This window comes from Heterodontus francisci, chromosome 30 (assembly GCF_036365525.1).
Source record: "Heterodontus francisci isolate sHetFra1 chromosome 30, sHetFra1.hap1, whole genome shotgun sequence".
In the NCBI taxonomy this organism is placed as follows: Eukaryota; Metazoa; Chordata; class Chondrichthyes; order Heterodontiformes; family Heterodontidae; genus Heterodontus; species Heterodontus francisci.
The window spans coordinates 35,417,833-35,425,784 of record NC_090400.1 but is presented as its reverse complement, the minus strand read 5'-3'; positions in this window follow the sequence as shown (position 1 = coordinate 35,425,784).

Below are 7,952 nucleotides of genomic sequence, written 5' to 3'. Positions count from 1 at the left end.
CTTTCCTCATGCAGGAGAAGAGGACCCATAACAGGAGGGAGGCGGCCAGGACTGGTGGAGGGGTCCACGACATTTATCCTCTAAGCTGTGCCAATGAAGGGACTTTAGAACTGGCAGGGAGCCAGGGTGGCCGCGCGCAATCTCTGATGGGGAAAGTAGAGTCCCTGCGCAAGAGAGTGATTATTGCCATTCATCAAAATATTCATGAATTATGGAGAACCACTACAGGCATGTTTGGCATTACGGGATATGTACAGCCTAACCCACACTTGTTTGTGTTCTCTCATGCAGGTCGGCATTCACAGATGTCTGCAGCCACAGATGGACAACCGTCAACGTCTGGAGGAGGACCACTCAGAGGATGCACCGTTCCATGACTCTCCTGCATCTTACACCAATGCTGATACTTTCACCTTGATGGGTAATTGATCGGCATTAGAATCAGGGTCAACAGGTGAGAGCACTGCACATGCACCCGAGCAGCTGGCTGAGGCTGAGACAGCCGAGGCCTCTGACAGTTGGAGGACTGTGGGTGGCCAGGCCTATGCTGATCCCCAGGCTGATGACGAGCCATTGGTGTTGACAACACAACATATCGCCTTGGACATGAGCTCAACTAAGTAGTGGTAAAGCGAGAGAAGGACCAGGAGCCTGGAGCCTTCTGCCACTCCTCGTCCTTCTCTGGTGAGCACGGAGGTTCCAGCGAGCCTTGAAAAGTAGGAGGAGGGACTGCCCTCCACATCTGGGGGCTCCCTCACGGCGCTCTGTGTGGACACTGGCTCCTCACTTCCTCTACCAGTGAGCCCAGCTCCAGCAGCTGCAACGCCTGAGGAGAGTCCTGCACTAATACAGGAAACCCTCAGGCAGCCGGGGCCTTCCAGGCCTCAGGCACCCAATGCACAGACACTAAAGTCATCTCAGGCTAAGGGGCAGTGTGATCAGCTGCTAGTGCAGGGGTCACACTGCATAGGAGCACTCACAACAATGTTAAGAAAAGTACCTAGCCATACTTGGGGATTCACGGGTATTGCAAATATGTTCTATGGAATTCAAACATTCTTTTGTGTCAATCATTAGCCAACATTGTGTGAAACCCATGTTCCATCATGCCTTAATTGTGAGCTTCTGATTCCCACCCTACCCCTTAGTGCAGTGCCAGTGTGACCACCCGCCCTCATTATCATGGCAATGTGACTGAAGACCTCATTAGCATATGTTCTGCCATGGGTACTGGTGCATATTGCAGCTGGTTGGCATTCAGGGAACACAGATGGAAAGGAGGGGGCAGACTGCATGCATGAAGGTAAGTCTTTATTGGATTCTCAGTGAGTGGACATCGGGGTGGCTTAAAACTGGGTCATTGTGAGGTTGTCTCTTGCCTCCTTTGCTCGTTACTGAACATGACTCGCCTCCATCGCCTGCTAGCCCCTGTCTCTCCTCTGCATCCTCCTCATCAGAGGATGAGTGTTGCTCATGCATATCTTCCTCATGTAAGGCCTCCCCGCTCTGTAGTACTAGCCCTTGTCCCCGAGAATCCATCCTTGGTGAGTGGGGGGATTGAAAAGCTAAGGCATCTGAGACTGTTGAAGTATATAGGCATCATGCCTATGTCCCTGGAAGTGGGCACACACCCACAGGAGACACTTTCGGTGGTCACAGACCAGTTGAACATTGATTGAATGGAATCCCTTCATGTTGATGAAGGCGACTGGCTGGTCCATGGGAGCCTTGATGGCCACACGCATGAAATCTATTACATATTGCACCTATGGAAATCCAGCTATGGCTCTGAAATAGATGGCCCTCTCAGCCTGACTGTCAGGGTCGGTCCAGGAGCACACATAGTCTCCGGCCCTCTTGAACAGTGTATTGCTCACCTCTTTGATGCAGCGGTGGGCTGCGGCCTGGGAAATCCCACACGTGTCTCCAGTGGATCCCTGGAAAGATCCAAATGCGTAGAAGTTTAGTGCCATGGTGATAATCGGGGCCACTGGCATATAGTTACCCCAAATCCCAGAGGTCGCAAATCATCCTGCAGAAGGCCGCATAAGTCAATGATGGCCTCCCTGGAGAGCCGTAGTCTTCACTGACGAACATTTGGAGGTAGCTGACGGGGTTCCTGTAGACTCTCTGGCCTATGTGGGTCCTTCTTGGCCTGGCCGGCTGCTACCGCTCTTGTCATGGAGTTTCAGGGTCAGGTGCAGCTGCCTCTTGGGCCTGCCTTCGTTGGAGTTGCCTCAACATACCAAGGGGATCCAAAAACACAGGATGTATGAGACCCATGCCAGGTGACCAGGGACCTTTGGATCACTTCAGATGCAGAGACAACCCTGCCTTGACAACTATGCTTATCACTATTTGCTCAGTGAAATGCCTGATTTACCTCAGAACTCTAACTACTGATGGGCCACTATATTTTCCAGCAGTGTGAGCCACCACACTCAGCAACACAGCAGTTATGAAACCCTATAATGCCCACCCACACCCAACCTAAACCCTCGCAGAACCCCCGATACAAACAACTCTCCAACAGAGCCCCCGTTACAAACAACCTCCTTGCAGAGGCCATATCAACAGAGCTACAATGGCCTCAGAACCTCACACTTCCCCTATGCTGCAATGGTAGGAATACCACCCCGTTGCAGCAATGAGGCCTCTCACTTCGGTGCAGCCAGCTTTTAATAGTCGCAAACCTGAAGGCATGTGACTGCCACCCGCCATTCACAAAATCACTGTCCACTCATTAAATCACAAATAATTACATTTAAATTCATGTTAAACAGCATTTCAGCAATTTAAAATAGGTTCCCGTCACGTCAGGGTGTCAGTTCCACCATGGTACTTTCCCACCTCTGACAAAATCAGAAACCTCTGTAATGACACTGGGTTTCCAGGCGGACAGCTCCGCTGCGAATCTCTGTTCCCCCCACGCCATCGTAGTCGCCTTAAACGGCCGCACAAAATTCAGCACGATGTGCAAGAGCAATGTGGTGAGCATAACGTTGTACCAGGCAGTGATTAGGGTATATTTAGCTATCATACAGTTTGGGGTGCCTATTGTAGAATAATAGAGCCATAGAGAGAATACAGCATGCAGTTATCAGGATAAAACTAGAGGTAAGAAAATGCAGTTATGAGGAGAAGTATAAGGCACTTGGACTATTTCCACTGGAGCAGAGCAGTGAAGCGGAAATTTAATAAGGGGAAAATTATGAAGAGTTTTGCCAGGATGAATGGGGAAAGAAAGAATAAAAAAACTTGCAATTATATAGTTCCATTAAATACACCCAACAACATTGCAAGACACTTCACAGCCAATTAATTACTTTTGAAATGTAGTCACAATTGTTTTGTAGGCAAACACAGAAGAAAATCTGCAGACTACAAGGTCAGTTACTTTGGTTTGATGGAGTTATGGATGCTGAACAGGACACAGAGATCTTCTTTGAATAAAGTTATGTAATCTTTTGTATCCACCTGAAAAGGCAGTAAAGGCCTTGGCTTAATGATATCTGAAAGATGACATCTCTGACAATGCAGCACTCAGTACTGCATTGAGGTGTCTTCCTAGATTATGTGCGGTAGTCCTAGAATGGCACTTGAAACCATAATCTCCTGATGCAGATGTGAGGGTGCCACTACAGAGCCAGATTGAGACTATGGCTGAGAAATTCCTTGGAGCTGCAACACTATAACCTTAGCAGAAGTGCGGTGGACAAGTACACGCTGAAATGGGCTTTCCGTTGCACAACTGGTGTAATTATGGCATTGGAGTAGTAGCAGCTCCAAACATCCGGGTAAGTCAGCAATAATGGGTCATCAATGTAAGATTGTCTTCAAAAAAGTGAGGAGAGAGATTAAGAGGGATTAAAGGATAGGCAGAAGATGGAATGCTTTGCCAAAGGGAGCAGTTAAGACAGAGAACATTGCATCTCTTTAAGCAAAAAGTACATGAATAGTTGTAGCAGAGAAAGTTACAGAGCTATGAGGAGACAGCAGGAGAGTGGGATTAGTCTTGGCTTGATCTAGTAAAGGGCACGCACAGACATACTTGGAAGGAATAGGTGACTTTGGACCGATTGTTCCCAAAGTCTTCCATCGCTGGGGTTTTTCTTGCTGGAATAATTGATAGATATTGATTGCTATGATTAGTCAACAACTCAATTATCATTATATCACATGACTACCAGGATGGTTGAAGCTAACTAGATGGACATTGGTCTTTATTCATCTAGTAATTCCTATGTTCCTGTGACACAATAGTCTGAAAGGCTCCTTTTATGCTGTAGCACTAATAAATTGTATTGTAACCAGCCAAACATTTTTGGCTTAATGCCATCACAGCCAGCAAACAAAGACTTTCATCCAAGTCACCAATACAGGATTCAAAGCCCAGTTTCCAGGGTTACTAATCCAGTGCATTACCCCATCATCAAAAAGATCGTATCCTGTCATAGTAGCAGACAATTTTATCAAATGTTCTATTTGATTGTGGATGAATCCTTGGAACCAATTCATTTCTATCGATCCAATGCATAAAAGCCTTGTGTAACTTCACAGCATTTATTTGTATTTACATGCAAGAAAGTTAATGCACGTACATGCATAAATGTTTAGTCCATTTTACTGCAGTCTTGTAGTTACATATTTTCTAGTACTCAGATTCATTTACATCAAATCTGACTGGAAATTGCTACTAGCAACAAGAAAACATGAAGAAACAGTTCAATTCAGTTATTCTGCCATTTTGTCCATTTCCTCAGCTTGAGTGAACAGTGATGTTGATAAGTCTGAGCAAGACACAATTAAACAGGATTCACCATAAGTAAATGAACCGAAAGGGATAAAAAGATTATCGAGTACCATTAAATTGCAGTGTAATATCTTATTGATTTAATGCAGTGGTTTCTACTTAGTTCTTTCAATCAAAGCTAAAAGCCAAAATGTGCTTGCTCTATTATGCATGGGATGCATATTGCCAGCTAGGGCTTTATCATCCATGAAATAAATTGCAGTTATGTTGAATAATTTTTTTCCCAAAATTATATTCTGTAAATAGATATAATTGGAGAGGGCTAAATGGTAAATAGTTAAGTGCATCCTGGCATAAATACTGGGATGTGCATTGTCTGTCACTTACTCAGGCGTTACTGGGAACCCCCTTCCCCCACGACAGAAAAGGGAAGTGTTGTCCCCAGTTGCCCCTATTTTTCAAGGGGACACTTGTAATATTTCCTAAAAATAATTTGGACCCTCTTCTACAGGGGACCAGGCCCAGATTATATTCTGGAAGAGCAGGTGGTCACCAAAACTGCTCTTGTCAGCGAGGTACACCTTTGAAGATACTACAAACCACCACCACCACCCCCCAACCCCCAATTCCATTAATAGACTTGTAGGAATGAGCAGCAGCTCAGCCCACACAAAACCATCTTGGAAATTTTGCCCTGCAGCTGGGATTTGTTGAATCTGAGTCCTGGAGTAGTTTTTGGGAATCCATCAGAATGACTGTGCATTCTCATCCCCTAGTTTCCAGGGAGGAGCGAAGTGGGTAGAGGCATGGGTATCATGGTAAACAGCAACTGATAGCAGCTCACCCAATTAATTCACAGTTTGATAAACCATGATAATCTACCACATAGTTTGAAAACTAATGACATTGTCCATGTGTTGTGACTTGCAGTGATATTAGGATGCGTTTTACTGTCCTATCCATGAGAATACTTAGCTTCTTAGTATAATATAGAGAATAACAAATGGTTGCTGGTGAATTATAAGACAGCAATTTACATAAACAGTTCGGATGATGTCATAAACCAGTTGAATCACTTGAAGCAGCACACATGGGTTGCTTTATCAGCATAGCATCCAACAGTAAATTTGAATAATATTTAAATAAAGCTTCTTGCATGTTTATGCTGTTTCTTCTGTTGGGCCAAACATACACCACCATTGACAAAGGACAAAAGTGACTTACTTGATCCAATTCCTCTTTCCCTTCCCCAGACTCTCAAGCAACATTGTCAGGGTGAAAATGCTTAAGGAGAGATGCTTAAGTAGATTGTTAAATCAATATAAAATTGCAATTCTTGATGTTTGTAACAAAGAGCAGGGACTTTGAAATGTTTAGTCAGTTTTGTTGACCTGCCCACTCAATGTGAGCATATTTGGACCAAGCGTACTATAGCAGTATCAAATTAGCTTACTTCTTATTTTCATGTTTAAATATTTACACGTATTGTTGGCTGTCAGGGTTAGTTAAAAAAAAGTCATTTTAACTAACTGGAGTTACTCAAGCTACAGATGTGTGCTAAAAGCATTTCTCTCTCTCTACTGAGAAAGGCTGCTGAACAAAACATTTGTTTACCAGCTAACATAATTTTAAATATTAACTCCTCTGTGTATGAACTAGGTCCAGTTGGCATGACCTGATCCAGCGTCTTATCGGTTAATTTGGATACAGTAAAATATTTATTGGGGGGGGGGGGGGTTGGGGGGGGGAGTCAGTTGGGTATCTGGCACATGTATAAACCATGTTTAAGCATCTCTGAATCATGCTACTGAGATGGCTGCTGGTGAGTTATAAGACAGCAATTTACATAAACAGTTCATAGTGCATACGCTCTCCCCATAGACAAACACATCACTGAACTAGTCCAGCAAGCTTAGGTACAGATTGACAGAGCCAAATTTAAGGAACCCACCCCCACTGCCCCCAAACATGCATATGGTACTGGTGGAGCTTTGTGATGAAATATAGGTATAATAGGCTTAATTGGGTAGAATTTAGATATAATTAATATATTATATCTTTTAGAATTAAAGATTGAATAAATGGTCTGTTTCAGGACTCACTGGAATTCCCTTTAAGGGCAGAGTTAAAAATCCATGAACATCCCTGCTGCAATGGAATATGTACCAGAAACACCTTTTAAGTTAAAAAAACATTCATTCCAATGTCCCCGCTACATTGGAATTAGAAGATGAAACATACTGAGACATACTATACATGGCCCATCCATACTGATAACTATAATCCTAATTCGTTGATAATGATATAGACAGACTGACTTAAGCAGATAGTAGAAGGTAGCATCAAAGAACCATCACAGATGATCAATCACAAAATGGAATGTTACTTACAAAAACAGATACCACATAAACCCAATTTAATCCAAAAAGGAAGGAACAGTTACTGTACAAGTTTGATTGAAAAACTTTTAAGTAGAAAACACATTTATAAAGTTAAGTAACCAATAAAACAAAGTCATAGTGTTAGTATAAAAGACTACAAATATTTTGACCAGTTAAAAGCTCACAACTTCATGAGAAGGGAATTCTAGGCAAATAATCAATTGGGACTAATAGCGAATGATATAACCATATATGGATAACGAAAGAGGAAGGCACATTCACAGTGAGGTAACACCTACATTCCAAAAGATGAGATAATCGATTAGAAACAGTATAAACGTGAGAGTTTTGAATCGGAAAATCAGAGGTATTGAACTCCTCATCAATACTTCTCAACCAATGGTAAGAACAGCTAACTCCATGACAAGAGAATTCTTCTCTTAACCGAGAGTATTTTGTCTTGTTAAGCAGGAGGCTTACTCGGGGAATTTAAAGCAACAGTTTACTTTGAATTTTGATGGATATTCTAAGATATTTTGCTATAACATTGTCAAGGTTTAACTTTTGGATTCTATGTTAGAAATAAGAATATGTTATACATCTTTTAGTAATATTTGATATTGTAGAATACTTAGCCATTTAAAGTGTATTGCATTTTCAATTCTTTAATAAATTTATAAAAGTTAATAAATCATCTCATGTAACATTCTGTATACAACTACAAGAACCCCCTCTCTGTATCTCCTTAAGTGGGGAGATACTTATTGAAGAGAGTTTCCCAGACCCTTATAATATCTGGGATATTTATGACTTAGCTA